Raw genomic sequence first — 26,036 nt, forward strand, 5'->3', positions numbered from 1 at the left:
TTAACTAGGTACAAGAAAATGGAGGAGCTATGGTCAGCAGGAGCCTCCATATGGAGCGGATCAAATTTTAACAAAAATGACGGAGTTGCGGTTTTAATTAATAATCCTAACATCTTGGTGAAGGGCAGCACTGTGGTGAGGCAAGGCCGGGCACTTTTAGTAAATCTGACCTTTTTAGACAGGGATTTTAATGTTCTTAATGTATATGGTTTTACGGAAAAGAATGAAAGATATGAGCTTTTAGAAGACTTGCAACCCCACATGCTAGGTAGGGCCCCCCTAATGGTAGCAGGGGATTTTAATTGTGTTTTATCCAAAACAGACAGGAAAAGGGTAGGGGAGGATTTTAGAGTGGACAAAACGTCGGTGTTATTGCAGGGTTTAGTCAGAGATTTTAATTTAGTCGACTGTTTTAAAATTTTGCATCAAAGAGAGGAGGGCTTCACCTGGTTCAGTGGTGATAGTACCAAAGCCTCTCGAATCGACTACGTTTTTACAAGGGACTGCCCGCCGACCGATGCTACATTAACCCCCCTCTTTTTCTCTGATCACATAATGCTGTCTTGCACCCTTTCACTGCCCATGGGTGTGACGGTAGGGGGAGGGCTGTGGAAGCTGAACTGTTCCCTGTTGGAAGACAAGGATATAGTTTTAGAATATAGGGAACAGTTCAGCCAATGGCAGACCCTCCAAGACTTTTACGATACACGTGCACAGTGGTGGGAGATTGTAAAGGACCGGACAAGACAGTTTTTTAGAAAGATAGGGAAAGAAAAGAAGAGTAGGGAAAAGAAACGCATGTTGGGGTTGCAGAAAAGACTACAAAGGTATTTTAATCTTTTAAATAATGGTTTTGATTTTATCGACGAAATTCAGGAAGTAAAAAAAGAAATGTCAGTTTTAGCCAATATAAAAAGTAAAGGGGTCCTTTTAAGAAGTAAAGAGAGAGAAATAGAAAAAGGCGAAAAGTGTACCAGATATTTTTTTAAGAAAATAATAACAAGGGGTGGGGGGTTAACCAGGGTTAAAACAGGGGATAGGGAGGTTAACACAACAAAAGAGATTTTAGAGGATGTGGAAAAATTTTATGGGGCATTATATAGTTTTAAAAAGGTACACTTTGACACTGCAAAAGAAGTTTTAATTTTTATTGAGGAAAGGGTTGACTGTCAAAATGAGATTTTAACCCAAGATTTTAACATCTTAGAAATCCAAAAAGCACTTGGAGGTTTTAAGAAGGGGAAGTCCCCAGGAGTGGATGGACTTCCCCTAGAGTTTTATCTAACATTTTGGGACATTTTAGGACAAGAGCTTTTGACAGTTTTTAAAGAGTTTGATACCCTCGACATACTTCCAGACAGTTTTAGAATAGGGATAGTTTCTCTACTTCACAAAAAAGGTGACCGGACTGACTTAAAAAACTGGAGACCCATAACACTTTTAAATTTTGATTATAAACTTTTTAGCAAAATTTTAGCAACACGCATGTCAACGGCTTTAGAGGACGTGATTCACCCGGATCAAGCTTGTTCTGTGCCCGGAAGAAAGATAACAGACAGCCTAGTGCTGATCAGAGACGCCATCTGTTATGCGAGAGACAGAAATATTCGGCTAGTAGTCCTAAATTTAGACTTTGAAAAAGCATTTGACCGAGTCTCGCACCAGTACCTTTTTCAGGTACTGCAAAAAATGGGTTTTCCAACAAAGAGGTTTGTAGCCTGGGTGGGACTGCTGTACAAGGGACTAGTCAGCAAATTCCTTGTAAACGGGCATCTTTCCAAAACTGTGAACATACACAGTGGTGTCCATCAGGGATGTCCTTTATCTCCTCTCCTGTATGTGGCTTGTATCGAGCCACTGGCACAGATCTTGAGAAAGGATAAATGGGTCAAAGGACTGGACGTTCCTGGGACGGGTGGACTGACAGCGACTTGTGCCTTATACATGGACGATGTTACTCTTTTAACCACGGACATTTTATCTATACGAAGAGCACTGGACTTGACTGACTGGTACGGTCGGGCCTCGGGCGCCAAACTCAATAGAAACAAGTCTGAGGCCCAGCTCTTCGGGCCGTGGGGGGACGTGGACACAGGAGGACTTTAAAATTTTAGGTGTTAAATTTGATAAAGAGGGTGGAGGACGGGAAAACTGGACTGACTTGCTAGGGAAAGTTAGGAAAAGACTAGGGTTTTGGGGACAAAGACAGTTGACGATTGAAGGTAAAATTTTTATTTTTAAATATGTGATTTTACCTCTGATTTTACTTGTCTGTTCTGTTTTTAGCCCCCCTCGGTGGTTCCTGGTGAAACTGGAGAGGGCGGTGTTTTACTTCCTGTGGGGGTCCAAGTGGGAGTGCCTGAAGAGGGAGACAGTCAAGAAAAGGCCAGAGAACGTTGGAAAAGGCCTCCCAGACCCCCACCTGTTTTTAGGCAGCCGCTTCACCGCCTTGCACATCAGTTATGCCATGACCCCATCCAAAGAAAACAAGACGGCTGCAATGGCGCGATTTTGGATGGGGTCTTACCTAAGAACTTTGAAAATTTTACCAGTAGATTTGAAAACCCCAGTGTCTTTTAACTTGCCTAAAGACTACAGTTTTATAAAAAAGTTTTTAAAGAAATACCTTTTAGAGAGTGAAGATGTCACCATTTAACTAAACACAAGTCTCTCATTTCTGTTGTGCAGGACCGGAAACCGGTGAGTCCAGTTCCGGGCCTCACACTAAGTGGGGCCAAACAAGTTTGAAGGACTTGACGGCACAGAAATTTACCTCGCTCTGGCTCACCCTCAACGTCATCAAGGATGCCATCTGGGCCACCAGAAACCTGCTGGTGGGGAAGCGCGTTACGGTAACCCTCCATGCATGCGAGCTAAAGGTAACATCAAGGCTGCAGGGGTACCGGACGACGATATTCGGACGGGGGGGCCGGGGTCGCACAGAGAGGGTCCCGGCAGGCACCGACCCTGGCTGCCCGTAGATGCACCCTAACCATTCTGGCTACGGGAACAGCGGGCCAGCGGGCCGGAGGAGAGGGGATCTCCGCTGAGCCCGTAAAGTAGCATCTCATGTCCCTGTTCTGGAGAGTGGGGTGAAGACCGACTTGATGAGGACTCACCCCCGGTCTTGCACAACAGATGGTTTTTTTTATTGGTTTTTATCCAATAAATTGGTTTTTATGGTGTTTTATCAATGAAATTGGTTTTATTAACATGCATATGAGGCTTGTTTGCTTTTTTAAATTTGTATTTTACTTTTGAAACCGATCGCACCTTTTAAACACACCTCAAATATGGACTTTTAAAAACAAGCAAAACACTGTGGTTTTAATCAAATGTTTTTTAACAATGATTGTTTCTTTCATTTTACCATGTGTATTTATTATATATTATATGGCTTGTTTTAATGTGTGCTTGAAAAGAAAAATGTGTGTGAAAGTAAAAATGCAAATGGAAAAAATGTAACTGTTGACAATAAAACTTTTTCGAAAGAAAAAAAATCTGTTCTTATCAGTTTAATATCTGATACGTCCCCCATCCGGGGACTACATATTAAATGGATTTTTAGATCATGGAGCTGGAGCCGGGGCTTGCTCCGTCCACTCCAAGCATCGGCCTGGTATTGCAGTGTCTCCAGGAACGGTGTGCTTTCCCTTTTTGGGGATTGCCGTTTATTGTGTCGAATAGCAGAACAAGGAATGAGATCTGCCATGCTGTGGTGTATTGCGAACTTTTTTCCTGATGCGCCCTCCTGGGGTCTTGGACTCTTCCACGAACGATGCACCCACCTGAGGTCTTTCACAGACGAGGTGATGCATCGAATCAGGTGTGTTTGGTTAAAGAGAGTCATCTAAAACCGGCGTTGGGAAGCACCGGCCCATGAGCTTGGCAGTTTCCAGGCCAGTAACGGAAGGCACCCGTCCTTCCTTTCCTGGAGGGGGGCTAACCATTGGTGTGGACGGTAGAGACGCAAATCATACCTCTGGCTGATCGCCTGGGCCTTCATACTTACCTGGCAAGGGATACACCATGATCAAGAAGGCGGTTCACCCAGGGCGAGGCTTGGCCATTGCACTCCGGCCATGCTGACCCCTGCGAATTCCCCAAATGCGGGAATCTCGACTGCATAATTTATGGTAGTGGGGGACTGCGTTCGCGCTCTCCCCTGAAATTGTTGGTGAAACAAAGCAGAAGAGGTTTTTTCCAGGTTTTTTTTTTTTTTGCATTTCAGAATGGGGAGTTCTATCACATGCGAGGTATGTGTTGTGCGCCTGTGAAACAAAGTCAGTCACGCTCTTGAAAAATCGGACCTTGGTGGGTGGTTCAGTTCGAATATAGCACAGACCTTACTTTGAAAGTCGATTGGACTGACTGCAGCCTAGCTGTAGCTGTCTCCATGTTGTAGAGCCCCTGCACAGGTGTGCCGATTTGGGTGAAGGGATCTCATTCCTTCCTGGAGTTATAGCCATTCGAGCCATCTCGGACAAGCCACCTTAGCACGTTTTGAGGTCCCCTCGCCAAGGTGAATGGAAATTTCCACTTTTTTGGGATGATTATTGACAGACAGACTCCAGAGAAGCTTTCTGTGCTGCTTTGGGTGGGACTGGGCCAAATACCTGGCGCTAGGTTGCAAAAGAAGGTTTTTGACAAAATCCCAAATACACGAAAATTCTGTGAGCGACGAGCCAATCTGAGACCTGCGTCTGGTTCGGCTCGAGCCAAGGATTCCCATGACATAAGGCACGTGGCTCTGTGACGAACCGTTTGGGAGTTACGAGCGATGCCGTACTTTCCGTCGCTGCAGTGCCAGTGTCAGGCCGAGAGTGACGAGGCCCGGTGACGTTGCACACAGGGGAGGGTACTACCATCCCCCAGCGTTTTTAGGTCCCCCAGACTTACCAAAGCCGAGATGGGCATCGCCGTGTCCGGCTTCCTCCCCGCTGCGTCTTAGCGGCATCGCTCCTCGGCCTTTTGGCTAAGATCAAGTGCAGCGACGATTGCTATGTCGAGCGGAGATGGTACTTTGCCGACCATGATGGCGTGGTTGAAGAATACTGTACGGATTCAAGTGCTTCAGAATGCTGTCCGGTTTGTAAAGGAAAACTTCAGGAGGGAATTTGTGGTCGTGGACGTCTTGAAAGGAGTCTTCAATGTAGCAGCTTCTTCAGTGTTCTGTCTTCAGGATTTCACAGCACTAGGATTTATGGATCTGACCTTCTTCAATCTAACGGACTGTGTGAGTTTTTTTGAGTCTTGGGGGAAGAAAAAGCACAAGTTGTTGGAAGGATTGAGTTTGCACCCTTTGTTTGCACAGGATTACTTACCTCTCACAGTCCATCTGTATAATCCTTTTGTTGAGGATGTGGAGGTAATGACTTTCCTTGAGAGGCACTGTGAGGTTGTGAAAGGAGGTGAGCGTGTGAGGGATCGGTTTGGGATTTGGACTGGAAAGAGGCGTTTTTTTGTGAAGCTCCGGGTGGATTCAGCGGTCCCTGGAAGCCTGGTTCACCTACCAGGGTCCATTTCCATTTGGCCTAACAGGGGCTTTCTCTACTACCCTGGGCAGCCCGTGTATTGCAGGAGATGTGGTGGAGAAGGACACGTTAAAACAGACTGTGAAGGACAGCGCTGTCGGTTTTGTGGGAAGGCAGACCACGTTGCTTCGGCCTGCCCCGCACCAAAGCTTTGTAGCCTTTGCGGCAAGGCCGATCATCTTTACGTACCTGTCCATCAAGAAACAAATCATATGCGAGCATATTGAAGGAAGGTGATGATCTGCAGGCGGACCTGGATGCCATTCTTAGCAGTCTACCAGCAGAAAGGGAGAGGCATCTTCAACAAGCGACAGGTGCGAGTGATCAGAGAAGTATGAGTGCATCAAGTCAGGAGTGTACTGGTATGAAGGAACAAGTGGATGGAGCCGTGGGGGATCTGAAGTGGAGGATGAATGTAACATACCTCCAGGACCAAACCTTTTGTAAGGTTTTCCGGGTATTATTTGCTGGGTGGTGTAATTTAAAAGGATTCTACCAGTCACATTCTGACTGGTGGGAAGGGGTGAAGGAGAGGATTAGGTTTTTTTTGCAGGGCATGGGGTTTAGCTTTGGGGCAGGCTAAGAGGAATCAAGTGCGTCAATGGACTAAAGAATTGCAAGTTTTATGCTCTCAAGGTCTATTGAGCACTGGTCAAGGGTGGAAGAAAGCCAAACTCTTGCAGGATTCTTTGAATGAACATTATAGAGGAGAAGCACAGAAGTTTGTTGTGCAGTCAGGTGTATGTCAGCGTGTGCTAGATGAAAGGCCTACAAAGTTTTTCTTTTCTACTGTGAAGAGCAGGCAGAAGCGTAGCAGTATGGAATGTTTAAATACAGAGAAGGGTAAGGTCTACTCAGTTGAAGGAATGCTGAAGGCTTCAGTTGCCTTTTATAAGGAGCTGTTTGCGAATAGAGAAGTAAGAGAGTCAACAGCGGAGGGGTTTTTAGAGGATCTGGACAGGACCTTGGATAAAGTGGAGGCAGGCAGGTTAGAGAAGGAGGTCACCTTGAAGGAAGTAGAGGTAGCAATTAAGTCCTTGAAGAGAGGCACGTCTCCAGGTGGTGATGGTCTACCGGCTGAATTTTATCAAGCCTTTTTGCCTTTAGTAGGCACTGAACTGATTAAAGTTTATCAGGAAAGTCTGGAAGTGGGGAAATTGCCTTTGTCTATGAGGAGGGGGTTGGTGACCCTCCTGCATAAGAAAAATAGTAAGGAGGATTTGGCAAATTGGCGGCCAATAACTTTACTTACTACTGATTATAAGATTCTGGCAAAAGTCTTAACCATACGGCTTAAGGGGGTGTTAGATTTGGTGGTTCATCCAGATCAAACTTGTGGGGTCCCAGGAAGATCAGGCAGCCTCAATTTAGTTTTGGTCCGGGACTTAATCAGTTGGGCTGAGCAACGTCAGCTTCCTTTGGCAATCCTGAGCCTTGACCAGGAAAAGGCCTTTGATAGGGTTAGCCATTCTTTTTTGTGGTCAGTGTTGGAGAAGCTTGGGTTTGGCCCAGGGTTCATAGCCTGGGTCCAGCTTTTGTATAGTGAGGCTTTCAGTCAGATTAGGATAAACGGGTTCTATTCTGAACCAGTGAAACAGTTGGGTGGTGTGAGGCAAGGGTGTCCTTTGTCACCCTTGTGTTATATACTGTCTTTAGAGCCTCTGATTAGTCGACTACGATTAAAAGCAGCTTTGACTGGTGTAGTAATGCCAGGTGGAGGAGGGTTAAGGCCAAAAGTGTTAGCTTACGCAGATGATATGACAGTCTTTTTGACCACTGAAAAAGATTTTGTAGTGACAGGAGATATTTTGCATAGTTTTTCAGAAGCCACAGGTGCCAAGATAAACGTCAGTAAATCTTCAGTGATGTTTGTAGGACGGTGGAGTAAGAGGACTGTGGTTCCAGGAGGGTATACCTTGTGTCAGGATGGCATTAAAATTTTGGGTGTTCGCTTTTTCAAGGTGAATAGTGCACAACAAAATTGGGAGGGGCTGTTGGAATCTTTACAGTCTAAAGTAAGCCGGTGGAGTGTTAGGGATCTGTCACTATGGGGTAGAGTACAGGTAGTGAAGGCAGATGTGTTGCCCAGTATTAACTATCTGGCTTATGTTTTTCCCCTACCTTTTTGGCAGGGGAGGAGAATGGAGAAGTTGATTTTTTCTTTTATTTGGAGAGGGAGGACTGAGTTAGTATCAAGAGCGCAGATGTTTCGTCCTCTGGGTGAGGGAGGCAGAGGGGTGCCATGCCTCCCTTGGAAGGTTACGGCTTTGTTTATTGCTTTTGCAGCTCGCCTAGTGGTACAGGCTCTAGAGCATAAAGCACATGTGTTGGCTCACTTTTGGTTGGGCTGGCCTTTGAGGCATTTAACAGGGTGGAGTAATAGGGTACCTTGGTCACTGGATAGGCCTGAACATTATAAAGTGGCGGCAGACATCATTAAAGGGAATCCTTGGTGCTTGGAAGAGTCACTGTTGTTAAATCATAGGAAGCTGTATGATAGGTTGAAGGAGAGCTCTGTTAAGGAAGCTAGAGAGGCAGGGCCTCCAATTGAAGTGAACTGGTTGTCCTTGCAACCAGATTATTTGGTAGGGAGGTGTAAGGATGTGAACTGGTTGGCAGCATTAGGGAGGCTTCCAGTACGGGAGCGTTTATATAGGCATGGTCAGGGCAGATCTCCTTTGTGCCCAGTGGGTTGCGGGGAAGAAGAGACAATTGAGCACGCCTTGTGGTCATGTCCAGGAGCAGTGGCTTTATGGAAAGCAGTCACTGGCTGGTGGAGAGAGTGGGGAGGACCATTGATTACCCGGGACTTAGTGTTGTATGGAGTAGGGTTGGGAAATATAGAGAACAATCAGAGAAGAGTAGTATGGGTTACTATCTCAGAAGGGAAGCGTATCTTATGGGACTGGCGACTAAGGTGCCTGAGGAAGCAGTTGCCTGGTTTAGAACCTCAAAAGTTATTTTCAACACTTTTGGCTAGTTTGGTGAAAGAGGTAAATGGGTATAAGGTCGTTCATGGGGAGGAGGGGATGAGGGCTGTATGGGGGGGGCTCCCTCGGGTAGGGGTGGGATAAAGTCTTGGGTTTTAAAAATTTAGTACTGGTTATGAGGTTCTGATTGTAATGTGTTGTATCTTCCCTTTATGAAATGATTTTTGAGTTCGGAATGATTTTTTAGTTCTGTAGGCTTGGGACATGTATGTTCAGAAAATATGTATGCCTTTGTTGCAAGTGATTAATTTGTAAATTTGTATGAGTGTATGGATTTAATAAAAAAATAAAAAAATCTGTTCTTATCAGTTTAATATCTGATACGTCCCCCATCCGGGGACTACATATTAAATGGATTTTTAGATCACGGAGCTGGAGCCGGGGCTTGCTCCGTCCACTCCAAGCATCGGCCTGGTATTGCAGTGTCTCCAGGAACGGTGTGCTTTCCCTTTTTGGGGATTGCCGTTTATTGTGTCGAATAGCAGAACAAGGAATGAGATCTGCCATGCTGTGGTGTATTGCGAACTTTTTTCCTGATGCGCCCTCCTGGGGTCTTGGACTCTTCCATGAACGATGCACCCACCTGAGGTCTTTCACAGACGAGGTGATGCATCGAATCAGGTGTGTTTGGTTAAAGAGAGTCATCTAAAACCGGCGTTGGGAAGCACCGGCCCATGAGCTTGGCAGTTTCCAGGCCAGTAACGGAAGGCACCCGTCCTTCCTTTCCTGGAGGGGGGCTAACCGTTGGTGTGGACGGTAGAGACGCAAATCATACCTCTGGCTAACCGCCTGGGCCTTCATACTTACCTGGCAGGGGAGACACCATGATCAAGAAGGCGGTTCACCCAGGGCGAGGCTTGCCCATTGCACTCCGGCCATGCTGACCTCTGCGAATTCCCCAAATGCGGGAATCTCGACTGCATAATTTATGGTAGTGGGGGACTGCGTTCGCGCTCTCCCCTGAAATTCTTGGTGAAACAAAGCAGAAGAGGTTTTTTCCAGGTTTTTTTTTTTTTTGCGTTTCAGAATGGGGAGTTCTGTCACATGCGAGGTATGTGTTGTGCGCCTGTGAAACAAAGTCAGTTACACTCTTGAAAAATCGGACCCTGGTGGGTGGTTCAGTTCGAATATAGCACAGACCTTACTTTGAAAGTCGATTGGACTGACTGCAGCCTAGCTGTAGCTGTCTCCATGTTGTTTGGTTGTCCTTTTTCAATTGGTATTAATTTTGTTGTCGCTTACAGCGCCACCGAGTGGCCTGTCGCAGCGCCCTTTTTCACCTTGCTTCTGACTGAGCCCCTGCACAGGTGTGCCGATTTGGGTGAAGGGATCTCATTCCTTCCTGGAGTTATAGCCATTCGAGCCATCTCGGACACGCCACGTTAGCACGTTTTGAGGTCCCCTCGCCAAGGTGAATGGAAATTTCCACTTTTTTGGGATGATTATTGACAGGCAGACTCCAGAGAAGCTTTCTGTGCTGCTTTGGGTGGGACTGGGCCAAATACCTGGCGCTAGGTTGCAAAAGAAGGTTTTCGACAAAATCCCAAATACCCGAAAATTTTGTCAGAGCGACGAGCCAATCTGAGACCTGCGTCTGGTTCGGCTCGAGCCAAGGATTCCCATTACATAAGGCACGTGGCTCTGCGACGAACCGTTTGGGAGTTACGAGCGATGCCGTACTTTCCGTCACTGCAGTGCCAGCGTCAGGCCGAGCGTGACGAGTCCCGGTGACGTTGCAGACAGGGGAGGGTACTACCATCCCCCAGCGTTTTTAGGTCCCCCAGACTTACCAAAGCCGAGATGGGCATCGCCGTGTCCGGCTTCCTGCCCGCTGCGTCTTAGCGGCATCGCTTCTCGGCCTTTTGGCTAAGATCACGTACCTTGTCAGACGGTTTAGACTGCGATCGCCTCTTGGAGGTTTCCTGACTCGAGATCTTTTTATATCTTGAGTCACACAACTTCGAGAGGTACATTGAACTCTGCTGCTTCGGGCTCCAACACGTTTTAAGGTAAGGTCTTTTAATTATTTATTTGGTTATTTATTATTGTATTTATTGTTGTTTTAAGTTTCTAGGCTGTTGGTGCCTCCATCATGTCGGCTGCCCGTGCCGGCGTGCGGAGGCACCACAGCGTGCGCTTTTGTTTTAAAGAGGTGAATGGCAAGCTCCTAGGGATGTCACGTCTTGACTTCTCCAGAAAGTCCTTTTTTTCTGAGCGTCCATTCAGTGGACGCTGAGCGTCCATTCAGGTATAAGTTTGAGGGCTCAGGTATAAGTTTGAGTTTGAGGGCTCGTGTACGTGGGTTAAGGGGACCTGCGCGCTGACCCCAAAAAAATTTTGACGGACGCGGCGTCGATGTCTGCCGGCCCACGGGAGACCCCTGACCGGCGCAGGAGGATCTGGACCCCCGAGGGGCCCCGCGGAAGCCCACCCAAATTTGAGGCCCCTACATGCCATTCAGCACTTCTCCACAGGGTGGCGCACGGAGCAGTACACCTCAGGTTTAAAACAGTGGCATTTACCCGAATGGGGGGTGTACGATTTTTTTGCCCACGAAACCTATATTTGTCCATTTGACCTTTAAAGTTACAGAATGACCACGGAACCGATGCGGACCCCCATCGGACCCCCAACCCGGGTCCCACGAACCCATTATTTGTCCATTTGACCATTATATTCACACAATGACTGCGGATCATCTGCAGACCCCTTGCGGACCCCCACCCTGGGTCCCACGAACCCCGTATTTGTCCATTTGACCATTATATTCACACAATGACTGCGGATCATCTGCGGACCACTTGCGGACCCCCACCCTGGGTCCCACGAACCCACTATTTGTCCATTTGACCATTATGTTCACACAATGACTGCGGATCATCAGCGGACCACTTGCGGACCCCCACCCTGGGTCCCACGAACCCACTATTTGTCCATTTGACCATTATATTCACGGAATGACCACGGATCACATCCGGAACATTTGCGGACATATCCAAAATTGTGGTGAATGTTAACCAAAATGTCACAGATTTTGCCAAGCTGTAACTCCGCCAAAACGGGGCCAAACTGCACCAAACTCGGGTCAGAGTAAGAACTCCAGAAGGCCTACCGAACACCGCTGCCCCCCCCATCCATAACACCCCGGGGGCGGAGTTATGGCCCCCCACATTTTTGATAGTCAAATGGAAGGAAGAGACCTAGCGACTTGAAACTTGGTGACTTGATAGCCCTCGAAGGGCCCTCTCTGAAGCCACCTCCCCCAAGTCGATAGACCCCCGGGGGCTAGAGATATGGACCCGCAAATGCAAAAAGTCCCAAAATTTGACCGGCCATAACTCACTCGGAAAGAAGGGAAACAACACCAAACTCTGGTCAAAATTAGACCTTTGGGAGCTCTATCCGACGACACCAGCCCCATGTTCCTATGACCCCGGGCGTCCGAGTTACGGCCCCCCAAAATGTGGGATTTGAACCGTTATAACTCAGGAACCGGACCACCCAGGAACTCGAGGGTGGTCGCATACGGTAGGTAATTTCAGCCCCGGGGTCCACCGCTTCGTGGAGATATTAGCAAGAGAATAGTACCATCCACCCCCCTCGCACCTACTCATCCATGCCGGCCAGGGTGCACCCTCCCCGGCTAGAGAAGGCAGCTCGAGGGGGGTGGAAGTCGGAAGAAAATTTTTTTTATGAGGCCTAGAGAAAACAGTTGTACTGTACTCAGGGCACTCAAAGGAATCCATTTTTGTAAGTTTTATCCCATAATACTGTAGAAATATGCATAGAAAAAATGTTGGATTTTGGTTCATTTGCACCACAAATGTTGCAAGTCTTGCAGTATATTAAATAGCAATATTTTTTATTGTCAGTCTATTTCTCAAATCACTTCTAGTCTAATGAACTACACATGGGGCTATTTCATTTGTCACTTAACAGTTACTTTATTTGAAATCTTCCTAATTCCAATTTATCCATAATGTATTGTAAAATACGTTTTATAAAACAAGAGTGCACACTTTGCAGTCTATTTCTCATTCCACTTTTAGTCCAAACAACTTCAAATGGGACTATTTCCTTGGTCACTGACCAGTCTATTTCTCATTCCACTCATAGTCTAATGAACTACATATGGCACTATTTCATGGATCACTTGCCAGTCTATTTCTCATTAATTTTCTAGTCTAATAAACTACATATGGCACTATTTCCTTGATCACTTGCCAGTCTATTTCTCATTCAAAACTTTTAGTCTAATAAACTACAAAAAGTACTATATCCTTGGTCACTTACCAGTCTATTTCTCATTCCTTTTCTAGTCTAATAAACAATACATTTCACTATTTCAGTCTATTTCTCATTCAACTTCTAGTCTAATAATCAGTTTAACTGGTGATGATGATCGGCCTGAATAAATTTGAAATAGAAGTGTATTAATGTGAAAACATATGGCACTATTTCATGGATCACTTGCCAGTCTATTTCTCATTCATTTTTATAGTGTAATAAACTACATATGGCACTATTTCCTTGATCACTTGCCAGTTTATTTCTTATTCAAACTTTTAGTCTAATAAGCTACAAAAAGTACTATTTCCTTGGTCACTTACCAGACTATTTCTCATTCCTTTTCTAGTCTAATAAACAATACATTTCACTATTTCAGTCTATTTCTCATTCAACTTCTAGTCTAATAATCAGTTTAACTGGTTATGATGATCGGCCTGAATACATTTGAAATAGAAGTGTATTAATGTGAAAACATATGGCACTATTTCATGGATCACTTGCCAGTCTATTTCTCATTCATTTCATAGTCTAATAAACTACATATGGCACTATTTCCTTGATCACTTGCCAGTTTATTTCTTATGCAAACTTTTAGTCTAATAAGCTACAAAAAGTACTATTTCCTTGGTCACTTACCAGACTATTTCTCATTCCTTTTCTAGTCTAATAAACAATACATTTCACTATTTCAGTCTATTTCTCATTCAACTTCTAGTCTAATAATCAGTTTAACTGGTGATGATGATCGGCCTGAATAAATTTGAAATAGAAGTGTATTAATGTGAAAACATATGGCACTATTTCATGGATCACTTGCCAGTCTATTTCTCAGTAATTTTATAGTCTAATAAACTACATATGGCACTATTTGCCTGATCCCTTGCCAGTCTATTTCTTATTCAAAACTTTTAGTCTAATAAACTACAAAAAGTACTATTTCCTTGGTCACTTACCAGTCAATTTCTCATTCCTTTTCTAGTCTAATAAACAATACATTTCACTATTTCAGTCTATTTCTCATTCAACTTCTAGTCTAATAATCAGTTTAACTGGTTATGATGATCGGCCTGAATACATTTGAAATAGAAGTGTATTTATGTGAAAACATCCTAATTTCAAGTTATTCAAAATATAGTAAAATATGTTTTTATTAAACATTTTATGTATAGAAATACTATATATTTATTATGTATTTATTACATATACCTTTTTATTTACACACACAATATATAAATATGTTTAAATTATTTTTATTACATGTAATATATATGTGTGTGTGTGTGTGTGTGTGTGTGTGTGTGTGTGAGTGTGTGTGAGTGTGTGTAAAGTAATGACACCTTAATTCAATTTCAAATATTTATTGAACTTTTTGTTTTGCAGACATTGTAAAGTCAAAATCAAAAATGCCTCAAAGTTCTGTACAAAAAAACACAATATATAAAAAGTATAATAGGAAACATGCATTATATAAGAAAAATAAAATAAATAAATAAACATGTTCAGAAAGATTCAGAGCAAACTGACATTAACCTTAACTATAACTATTTACAAAAAAAAGAAAAAAGAAAAAAGAAAAATGGAACAGGCTATCAAAACAAATAAAAAGATAACCTTACTTTTTTATCGTAGAAATAAAAGCAGTAGAACAATTATCATAAAAAATATCAAAACAAACAATTTAAATAGCTACATAAATTATTTACGGGATTTTTTTTTAAATTTCTCCAGTCTCTTTTTTTACTTGCTGCACCAGCTTTTTAGACGCTATTTCCTGTGGTGATTTAAGTGGGGAGTTCTTCACCATCAGTCTGCGTCTGAGGACCATCTTCATTAATGTGCTTCTTTCCTTATAGAAATAATAAGAAAGGCAAAGTGTTAGTGAACATGTCTACTTGTCACAAACAGTTAAACCAATCCATGGGAAATTGTACTTACTGAAGCAGATTTCCCAGACTTCTGGCCTTCTTCGGCATCGGGAGGGCTGTCGGAGAGCGTTGGGCTGGTGGATGAGGACTTTTCCTCAGCTGGCATCTTGTGGGGTTTTGTCGTCTTTCTTCTCTTGGCACCTTGCTGCCTTGGACTATCAGCTTCCTCACCCACCACAGCTGTATCAAAGAGGCGACGGTGTTCTGCTGCCTGCTTTGCATTAAGGTTGAGGGCATAAAACCTGTCAGCTGTGGTGGTGTCGTGGCACATGAACTGTGCCACTTTGTGCCTATCTTCCGGGCAGTGAGTTTTCTTTGCCTTTTTGGAGAGAGAACAGCATAGGCAAAGAGTTAGAAAAAAACACACCAGAATCTCATAAAGCCGGGACAAGTACAGGAATGCTTACATGGGTGGCGATGGCAGTCCTCACATCAGTAAATGTGGGTGTGCCTGGTAACCCCATGCTCGCCCACGCATCCTGAAAATACTTGTTCAAGTTTTTGCAGGAGCTGGCCTTTGAGGTAAAGAAGAAGTAGTTTGCAACTCGTCCCCCTACCAAGTTGGACCGGAGTGAAAGGAATTCCTCAAGCCACCCATACTCCTCCTGGTCCAGGGCCAGCTGGGCTGCACCAAAGGCCTGGTTGGTCTTGTGGGCTGATATCTTTAGAAACAGTGTGAAGTGGCATAAGCTGAGTTTTATTTTAAAGAAAACCATGTGGACAACGAGAGACAGAGAGAAAGAGAACCACTCACATTAATGACAAAGTGGCCTTCTGTAGCTGTCGCACGGGCATCCTCCACCTCTTTAATTGTTAAATTTTGGAACACCCCTCCGTGGTGACCATAAATGCTGGCCCAGTAAGTGGTGAGGTGTCCATAAAAAGACCATTGGTCCTTTTTCTCAGGACTAGTCTTCAGACGATCTTCACAGAAAAAAAGAGAAGCATAAAGGATCACATTGATCGCCAAATAATGAGAGGAGAAAGGATTCAAAAACTTACCCAGAATCTCAGAAATAATTTTTTTGGCAGAGTCCCGGCAAGCTCGCAGTGTGGCTTTAGGGATCAGGCGGGCCTCCTTGGCTTGTTTTACAGCCAGCTCGTGGACTGCCACGCTGCGCTTTACTGGGCGGGTCAAGTTCTGGATTTCCCTCCTAATCCCAATGAAAGCCACACGGGAGAGCCGGCATGTGGGCGGCGGGGTCTCATTAAGATATTTGAGGAACTGTGCCACATTTTTTAGGTAATGGTGCAGAGTTGGCTCTGCAATGTTGCATTTCCTTAAAAAAGACAGCCAGGACCGGACCTTTGCCCTGTTGTCCAAAAACATCAAGCTGGCCAGATTGGTCTGGCCAGCTGACATATATGAAATAAAATTTTTTATTCTAAAAATCTTTGAGGACACATTATTTATTAATTTCGGAGTGGGGTTGATGCCCTCCCAGTGGGCCCTGGACTCCTCAATGAGCTGATCTGCAAAAAGAAAGCACAAGAGAAGGACCAGGTGAGTCAGGTCGATAACATAGAGGTAAACACTAACAAACATTATTATTATTATTATTATTATATTAAATTAAATTAAATTAAATATATAATAAACTATATTATACATATATATATATATATATATATATATATATATATATACATACATAATATGTGTGTGCATATGTATAATTATATTACTATAATTTTCTAGTCTAATAAACTACAAATGGTACTATTTCCTTCGTCACTTATCAGTCTATTTCTCATTTCCCTTGTAGTCTAACAAACTATAAATGGGGCTATTTCCTTGGTTCACTTACCAGTCTATTTCTAATTCAACTTCTAGTCTAATCAACAACAAATGAGATTATTTCCTTGGTTCACTTACCAGTCTATTTCTCAGGTAACTTCTAGTCTAATAATCTACAAATATGAGATTTATTAATGAAAGTTATTGTATGGTGTTATCAAAGTGACAAGTGTCATACTCACTTAGGGCTGGCACGTGGTCCGGAAAGGGGTATGGTGCATCGGAGGAGTGGGCCTTCTTTGAAGGCCCGGCGACCTCCTCCTCGGGTCCTGTGGCTGGCTCTGCCTCAGGCCTGGTGGCTGGCTCTTCATCTAGTCTGTCAACCTGCGACTCTGAGCACTCCTCCTCCCCAGGGCTGTTGAGGGCCGATAGCAGACTATGTGTTGCCCGTGCAACCTGCCTAGAGGGGGTGGGATTTGACCGCTTCCTCAGCTGCCGGTACCGCCGTGAGAAGCTCTCCCAGAAGCAATGGATAGGAGAAGCTTGCGCTCCTTCACATTCCGCACCTTGTGAAAGACACGAAGGTGTTGGCTTAGCTGATTATAGCCACGAAAGCACAAGGGACAGTCGTCCAAAGCCATATCTACTTTTGTTAAAACACTAAAGGATGAATAGCAAAAGGATGAATGCAAGGGACACTGCCCAAGCATTGGTTACTTATATAACTTTTTAGGTCCCATTTGTAGTCTGTTAATACAACTTTGAGTCTAATACATTAGAGAGCACAATTTGCAGTCTATTTCTCATTACACTTCTAGTTTAATAAACTACAAATTTGACTATTCCTTTGATTCACTCACCAGTCTATTTTCCATTCTTTTTCTAGTCTAATAAACTACAAATGGGACTATTCCCTTGGATCACTTACCAGTCTATTTCTCATTCAACTTCTAGTCTAATAAACTACAAATAGTACTATTTCCTTGGTCACCTACCAGTCTAGTTCTCATTCATTTTCTAGTCTGATAAACTACAAATATGACTATTTCCTTGATTCAGTTACCAGTCTATTTTTCATACCACCTCTAGTCTAAGAAACTACAAATGGAACTATTTTCTTGGTCACTTACCAGTCTATTTGTCATTCCACTTTTAGTCTAATAAACTGTAAATTACCTTGGTCCCTTACCAGTCTATTTCCCATTCATTTTCTAGTCTAATGACTAATGACATCCACCCCCCTCGCACCTACTCATCCATGCCGGCCAGGGTGCACCCTCCCCGGCTAGAGAAGGCAGCTTGAGGGGGGTGGAAGTCGGAAGAAAATTTTTTTATGAGGCCTAGAGAAAACACTTGTACTGCACTCAGGGCACTCAGGGAATCCATTTTAGTAAGTTTTATCCCATTATACTGTAGAAATATGCATAGAAAAACGTCAGACCAGGGGGCCGTCTATCCGACGACACTAGCCCCATGTCCCTATGACCCCGGGGGTCAAAACGGCCAAAACGGGGCCAAACTGCACCAAACTCAGGACGGAGTAAGACCTCCAGAAGGCCTACCGAACACCGCTGTCCCCCCATCCATAACACCCCGGGGGGCGAATTTATGGCCCCCCACATTTTTGATAGTCAAATGGAAGGAAGAGACCTAGCGACTTGAAACTCGGTGACTTGATAGCCCTCAAAGGGCCCTCTCTGAAGCCACCTCCCACAAGTCGATAGACCCCGGGGGCCAGAGATACGGGCCCGCAAATGCAAAAAGTCCCAAAATTTGACCGGCCATAACTCACCGAAAGAGAGGGGAAAAAACACCAAACTCTGGTCAAAATTAGACCTTTGGGAGCTCTATCCGACGACACTAGCCCCATGTCCCTATGACCCCGGGGGTCCGAGTTACGGCCCCCCAAAATGTGGAATTTTAACCGTTATAACTCAGGAACTGGACCACCCAGGAACTCGAGGATGGTCGCATACGGTAGGCCCCTCGACCCCTAGGGATCCCCCGAATTTAGCAAAAAAATAGTACCATCCACCCCCCTCGTACCTACTCATCCATGCCGGCCAGGGTGCACGCTCCCTGGCTAGAAAAGGCAGCTCGAGGGGGGTGGAAGTCGGAAGAAATTTTTTTATGAGGCCTAGAGAAAACAGTTGTACTGTACTCAGGGCACTCAGAGGAATCCATTTTTGTAAGTTTTATCCCATAATACTGTAGAATTTGCATAAAAATGAGCGTTGAATTTTGGCACACATGTGCACCACATGTGGTGCGTATCTCACTTTTCATTAAATAGCAACTGTATTTGCAACAAGGAATGAGATCTGCCATGCAGTGGTGTATTGCGAACTTTTTTCCTGATGCGCCCTCCTGGGGTCTTGGACTCTTCCACGAATGATGCACCCACCTGAGGTCTTTCACAGACGAGGTGATGCACCGAATCAGGTGTGTTTGGTTAAAGAGAGTCATCTAAAACCGGCGTTGGGAAGCCCCGGCCCATGAGCTTGGCAGTTTCCAGGCCAGTAACGGAAGGCACCCATCCTTCCTTTCCTGGAGGGGGGCTAACCGTTGGTGTGGACGGTAGAGACGCAAATCATACCTCTGGCTGACCGCCTGGGCCTTCATACTTACCTGGCAGGGGAGACACCATGATCAAGAAGGCGGTTCACCCAGGGCGAGGCTTGCCCATTGCACTCCGGCCATGCTGACCCCTGCGAATTCCCCAAATGCGGGAATCTCGACTGCATAATTTATGGTAGTGGGGGACTGCGTTCGCGCTCTCCCCTGAAATTGTTGGTGAAACAAAGCAGAAGAGGTTTTTTTTGCGTTTTGCGTTTTTTTTTGCGTTTCAGAATGGGGAGTTCTGTCACATGCGAGGTATGTGTTGTGCGCCTGTGAAACAAAGTCAGTTACGCTCTTGAAAAATCGGACCCTGGTGGGTGGTTCAGTTCGAATATAGCACAGACCTTACTTTGAAAGTCGATTGGACTGACTGCAGCCTAGCTGTAGCTGTCTCCATGTTGTTTGGTTGTCCTTTTTCAATTGGTATTAATTTTGTTGTCGCTTACAGCGCCACCGAGTGGCCTGTCGCAGCGCCCTTTTTCACCTGGCCTCTGACTGAGCCCCTGCACAGGTGTGCCGATTTGGGTGAAGGGATCTCATTCCTTCCTGGAGTTATAGCCATTCGAGCCATCTCGGACACGCCACCTTAGCACGTTTTGAGGTCCCCTCGCCAAGGTGAATGGAAATTTCCACTTTTTTGGGATGATTATTGACAGGCAGACTCCAAAGAAGCTTTCTGTGCTGCTTTGGGTGGGACTGGGCCAAATACCTGGCGGCGCTAGGTTGCAAAAGAAGGTTTTCGACAAAATCCCAAATCCCCGAAATTCCGTCAGAGCGACGAGCCAATCTGAGACCTGCGTCTGGTTCGGCTCGAGCCAAGGATTCCCATGACATAAGGCACGTGGCTCTGCGACGAACCGTTTGGGAATTACGAGCGATGCCGTACTTTCCGTCGCTGCAGTGCCAGCGTCAGGCCGAGCGTGACGAGGCCCGGTGACGTTGCAGACAGGGGAGGGTACTACCATCCCCCAGCGTTTTTAGGTCCCCCAGACTTACCAAAGCCGAGATGGGCATCGCCGTGTCCGGCTTCCTCCCCGCTGCGTCTTAGCGGCATCGCTTCTCGGCCTTTTGGCTAAGATCACATATCTTGTCGGACGGTTGAGACTGCGATCGCCTCTTGGAGGTTTCCTGACTAGAGATCTTTTTATATCTTGAGTAACACAACTTCGAGAGGTACATTGAACTCTGCTGCTTCGGGCTAAAACAAGTTTTAAGGTAAGGTATTTTAATTATTTATTTGGTTATTTATTATTGTATTTATTGTTGTTTTAAGTTTTTAGAATGTTGGTGCCTCCACCATGTCGGCTGCCCCTGCCGGCGTGCGGAGGCACCACAGCGTGCGTTTTTTATTCAGGCAGGTTGAGGGGAAGCTCCTTGGAATGTCCCGTATGGACTTTTCCAGCAAGCTGATACAAAAGACCTTAGCTTTTAGATCTGACGACCTGAATTGTTTGATGACTCTGCCCTTGAACAAAGGATTTGATGTCAGTTTTAAAACCGCTTCCCTGCTTAATGACTTTTGGCAAAGGTTTGATTCAGTTAAAGCCCAGTTCTCCATGTTCACTGTCGAGAAACTTTCTGATAACACACTTAAAACTGTGATTGTAAGGATGTTCAATGAAACAGTGACTGGAGATGATATTTATGTTTGGTTGGGTAGATTTTGCACTGTTCGAGGCCAGCCTGTCAAAGTGTTAGATGAAGATGGCATTTGGACATGCTCCTGGCGAATTCCCATTAAACAATGGGAAGACGCTGGGGGCTACCAGGGCCTGAAACATCTGCCTTCCATGATTGTGCTCGGAGAGAGCAGAGGCTACATACCAAACTCTGCAGGAAGGGTTGCAGGTTTGGTCATCTCGCTGAAGCATGCCAAGAGTTAGTATGTGGGAAGTGTATAGAAATTGGTCACAGTTTGATTATTGTACCAATTTCAGACGGTGCAATCTTTGTGGAGAAACAAACCACCTCTACAGAGACTGCCCTAAAAGTTTTGCCAACAAGCTCAAAATGGCCACCCCACATGGGCAACAAACGAATGAACAAAGGAAAGAGGAGGCGGTCCCTGAGGTTTTGGCGGGAATTTCAAATTCCCAGCCGGCCTCAGGGATTGGGCAGGAAGGAGGAAGTGGGACGGCCACAGGGGCGGAGGCAACGGAACAGGAAATGGTCATGGAAGGAGAGGAAAGTGAGGAAAAAACCAATTCCTCACTAGTAACAGTTTCGGATGGGGTGCAGGAATCTACCGGGAGTGAGACAGAGTGTTCACTCCCTAACGCTCAGGTGCAAAAAAGACCTGCGGGGTCTCCTCTGATTGTAACGGAGGAGAAAAAATCTAGGGCAGCATATAAGCTTGATAGTATCGATTCGGTAGATCTGGAGCGCATGTGGCCCCTAGAGTCCCCTAATGAGGTATCCTTTTTGCACATTAAGCTAACAGCATCGTCGCCAAAAGAGCCACAAGAGGTTTCCTCTGTGGCCTCTGAAGCGACAGGCATTTGCCCTCCTGATCCCAGCTCGTCTGAGGAAAAGGAAAGGCAAATGCAACAAGATATAACATGATTTTAATCGTATCTTTGTAGTCTTTTTACTGTCTTCTGTTTTAAATGTCTTATACCTTTTTAACCCTACTGCTCATGGCCCTCACCATCTCTACTATCAATGTAAGAAGTGTGAGGTCCACCATTAGAGCACAGAGTATTTTGTCCCTTTTAAAATCTTTTAAGTCAGATTTGTTTTTATTACAAGAGTGTTCTCTGCCCTTTTTAACTAGGTACAAGAAAATGGAGGAGCTATGGTCCGCAGGAGCCTCCATATGGAGCGGATCAAATTTTAACAAAAATGACGGAGTTGCGGTTTTAATTAATAATCCTAACATCTTGGTGAAGGGCAGCACTGTGGTGAGGCAAGGCCGGGCACTTTTAGTAAATCTGACCTTTTTAGACAGGGATTTTAATGTTCTTAATGTATATGGTTTTACGGAAAAGAATGAAAGATATGAGCTTTTAGAAGACTTGCAACCCCACATGCTAGGTAGGGCCCCCCTAATGGTAGCAGGGGATTTTAATTGTGTTTTATCCAAAACAGACAGGAAAAGGGTAGGGGAGGATTTTAGAGTGGACAAAACGTCGGTGTTATTGCAGGGTTTAGTCAGAGATTTTAATTTAGTCGACTGTTTTAAAATTTTGCATCAAAGAGAGGAGGGCTTCACCTGGTTCAGTGGTGATAGTACCAAAGCCTCTCGAATCGACTACGTTTTTACAAGGGACTGCCCGCCGACCGATGCTACATTAACCCCCCTCTTTTTCTCTGATCACATAATGCTGTCTTGCACCCTTTCACTGCCCATGGGTGTGACGGTAGGGGGAGGGCTGTGGAAGCTGAACTGTTCCCTGTTGGAAGACAAGGATATAGTTTTAGAATATAGGGAACAGTTCAGCCAATGGCAGACCCTCCAAGACTTTTACGATACACGTGCACAGTGGTGGGAGATGGTAAAGGACCGGACAAGACAGTTTTTTAGAAAGATAGGGAAAGAAAAGAAGAGTAGGGAAAAGAAACGCATGTTGGGGTTGCAGAAAAGACTACAAAGGTATTTTAATCTTTTAAATAATGGTTTTGATTTTATCGACGAAATTCAGGAAGTAAAAAAAGAAATGTCAGTTTTAGCCAATATAAAAAGTAAAGGGGTCCTTTTGAGAAGTAAAGAGAGAGAAATAGAAAAAGGCGAAAAGTGTACCAGATATTTTTTTAAGAAAATAATAACAAGGGGTGGGGGGTTAACCAGGGTTAAAACAGGGGATAGGGAGGTTAACACAACAAAAGAGATTTTAGAGGATGTGGAAAAATTTTATGGGGCATTATATAGTTTTAAAAAGGTACACTTTGACACTGCAAAAGAAGTTTTAAATTTTATTGAGGAAAGGGTTGACTGTCAAAATGAGATTTTAACCCAAGATTTTAACATCTTAGAAATCCAAAAAGCACTTGGAGGTTTTAAGAAGGGGAAGTCCCCAGGAGTGGATGGACTTCCCCTAGAGTTTTATCTAACATTTTGGGACATTTTAGGACAAGAGCTTTTGACAGTTTTTAAAGAGTTTGAGACCCTCGACATACTTCCAGACAGTTTTAGAATAGGGATAGTTTCTTTACTTCACAAAAAAGGTGACCGGACTGACTTAAAAAACTGGAGACCCATAACACTTTTAAATTTTGATTATAAACTTTTTAGCAAAATTTTAGCAACACGCATGTCAACGGCTTTAGAGGACGTGATTCACCCGGATCAAGCTTGTTCTGTGCCCGGAAGAAAGATAACAGACAGCCTAGTACTGATCAGAGACGCCATCTGTTATGCGAGAGACAGAAATATTCGGCTAGTAGTCCTAAATTTAGACTTTGAAAAAGCATTTGACCGAGTCTCGCACCAGTACCTTTTTCAGGTACTGCAAAAAATGGGTTTTCCAACAAAGAGGTTTGTAGCCTGGGTGGGACTGCTGTACAAGGGACTAGTCAGCAAATTCCTTGTAAACGGGCATCTTTCCAAAACTGTGAACATACACAGTGGTGTCCATCAGGGATGTCCTTTATCTCCTCTCCTGTATGTGGCTTGTATCGAGCCACTGGCACAGATCTTGAGAAAGGATAAATGGGTCAAAGGACTGGACGTTCCTGGGACGGGTGGACTGACAGCGACTTGTGCCTTATACATGGACGATGTTACTCTTTTAACCACGGACATTTTATCTATACGAAGAGCACTGGACTTGACTGACTGGTACGGTCGGGCCTCGGGCGCCAAACTCAATAGAAACAAGTCTGAGGCCCAGCTCTTCGGGCCGTGGGGGGACGTGGACACAGGAGGACTTTAAAATTTTAGGTGTTAAATTTGATAAAGAGGGTGGAGGACGGGAAAACTGGACTGACTTGCTAGGGAAAGTTAGGAAAAGACTAGGGTTTTGGGGACTAAGACAGTTGACGATTGAAGGTAAAATTTTTATTTTTAAATATGTGATTTTACCTCTGATTTTACTTGTCTGTTCTGTTTTTAGCCCCCCTCGGTGGTTCCTGGTGAAACTGGAGAGGGCGGTGTTTTACTTCCTGTGGGGGTCCAAGTGGGAGTGCCTGAAGAGGGAGACAGTCAAGAAAAGGCCAGAGAACGTTGGAAAAGGCCTCCCAGACCCCCACCTGTTTTTAGGCAGCCGCTTCACCGCCTTGCACATCAGTTATGCCATGACCCCATCCAAAGAAAACAAGACGGCTGCAATGGCGCGATTTTGGATGGGGTCTTCCTAAGAACTTTGAAAATTTTACCAGTAGATTTGAAAACCCCAGTGTCTTTTAACTTGCCTAAAGACTACAGTTTTATAAAAAAGTTTTTAAAGAAATACCTTTTAGAGAGTGAAGATGTCACCATTTAACTAAACACAAGTCTCTCATTTCTGTTGTGCAGGACCGGAAACCGGTGAGTCCAGTTCCGGGCCTCACACTAAGTGAGGCCAAACAAGTTTGAAGGACTTGACGGCACAGAAATTTACCTCGCTCTGGCTCACCCTCAACGTCATCAAGGATGCCATCTGGGCCACCAGAAACCTGCTGGTGGGGAAGCGCGTTACGGTAACCCTCCATGCATGCGAGCTAAAGGTAACATCAAGGCTGCAGGGGTACCGGACGACGATATTCGGACGGGGGGGCCGGGGTCGCACAGAGAGGGTCCCGGCAGGCACCGACCCTGGCTGCCCGTAGATGCACCCTAACCATTCTGGCTACGGGAACAGCGGGCCAGCGGGCCGGAGGAGAGGGGATCTCCGCTGAGCCCGTAAAGTAGCATCTCATGTCCCTGTTCTGGAGAGTGGGGTGAAGACCGACTTGATGAGGACTCACCCCCGGTCTTGCACAACAGATGTTTTTTTTTATTGGTTTTTATCCAATAAATTGTTTTTTATGGTGTTTTATCAATGAAATTGGTTTTATTAACATGCATATGAGGCTTGTTTGCTTTTTTTAATTTGTATTTTACTTTTGAAACCGATCGCACCTTTTAAACACACCTCAAATATGGACTTTTAAAAACAAGCAAAACACTGTGGTTTTAATCAAATGTTTTTTAACAATGATTGTTTCTTTCATTTTACCATGTGTATTTATTATATATTATATGGCTTGTTTTAATGTGTGCTTGAAAAGAAAAATGTGTGTGAAAGTAAAAATGCAAATGGAAAAAATGTAACTGTTGACAATAAAACCTTTTCGAAAGAAAAAAAATCTGTTCTTATCAATGTCAATGTCACCTTTATTTATATAGCGCTTTAAACAAAATACATTGCGTCAAAGCAACTGAACAACATTTATTAGGAAAACAGTGTCAATAATGCAAAAATGATAGTTAAAGGCAGTTCATCATTGGATTCAGTTATGTCATCTCTGTTCAGTTAAATAGTGTCTGTGCATTTATTTGCAATCAAGTCAACGATGTCGCTGTAGATGAAGTGTCCCCAACTAAGCAAGCCAGAGGCGACAGCGGCAAGGAACCGAAACTCCATCGGTGACAGAATGGAGAAAAAAAAACCTTGGGAGAAACCTTGGGAGAAAAGTTCTACTCTGACCAGACGAAACCAGTAGTTCAATTCCAGGCTGCAGCAAAGTCAAATTGTGCAGAAGAATCATCTGTTTCCTGTGGTCTTGTCCTGGTGCTCCTCTGAGACAAGGTCTTTACAGGGGATCTGTATCTGGGGCTCTAGTTGTCCTGGTCTCCGCTGTCTTTCATGGATGTAGAGGTCCTTTCTAGGTGCTGATCCACCATCTGGTCTGGATACGTACTGGATCCGGGTGACTGCAGTGACCCTCTGATCTGGACACAGACTGGATCTGGTGGCCACGGTGACCTCGGAACAAGAGAGAAACAGACAAATATTAGCGTAGATGCCATTCTTCTAATGAT

At 44.7% G+C, this 26,036-nt stretch overlaps 3 non-coding genes and 2 pseudogenes across 3 annotated transcripts; all 5 read left to right on the forward strand.

Annotated features, from left to right (window-relative positions):
* Positions 1-3,476: 3,476 nt before the first annotated feature.
* On the forward strand, positions 3,477-3,653 carry LOC132134684 (U2 spliceosomal RNA; annotated as a pseudogene).
* A 351-nt stretch (positions 3,654-4,004) lies between these two features.
* LOC132134610 (U1 spliceosomal RNA) lies at positions 4,005-4,168 on the forward strand. The gene has a single exon (XR_009429666.1). It is a non-coding gene; the product is annotated as a U1 spliceosomal RNA (small nuclear RNA).
* A 4,625-nt stretch (positions 4,169-8,793) lies between these two features.
* On the forward strand, positions 8,794-8,972 carry LOC132134706 (U2 spliceosomal RNA; annotated as a pseudogene).
* A 351-nt stretch (positions 8,973-9,323) lies between these two features.
* Positions 9,324-9,487, forward strand: LOC132134769 (U1 spliceosomal RNA). The gene has a single exon (XR_009429763.1). It is a non-coding gene; the product is annotated as a U1 spliceosomal RNA (small nuclear RNA).
* A 9,610-nt stretch (positions 9,488-19,097) lies between these two features.
* LOC132134642 (U1 spliceosomal RNA) lies at positions 19,098-19,261 on the forward strand. The gene has a single exon (XR_009429697.1). It is a non-coding gene; the product is annotated as a U1 spliceosomal RNA (small nuclear RNA).
* Positions 19,262-26,036: the final 6,775 nt, after the last annotated feature.

This window comes from Carassius carassius, unplaced genomic scaffold (genome assembly GCF_963082965.1).
Source record: "Carassius carassius unplaced genomic scaffold, fCarCar2.1 SCAFFOLD_61, whole genome shotgun sequence".
Classification (NCBI taxonomy): domain Eukaryota; kingdom Metazoa; phylum Chordata; class Actinopteri; order Cypriniformes; family Cyprinidae; genus Carassius; species Carassius carassius.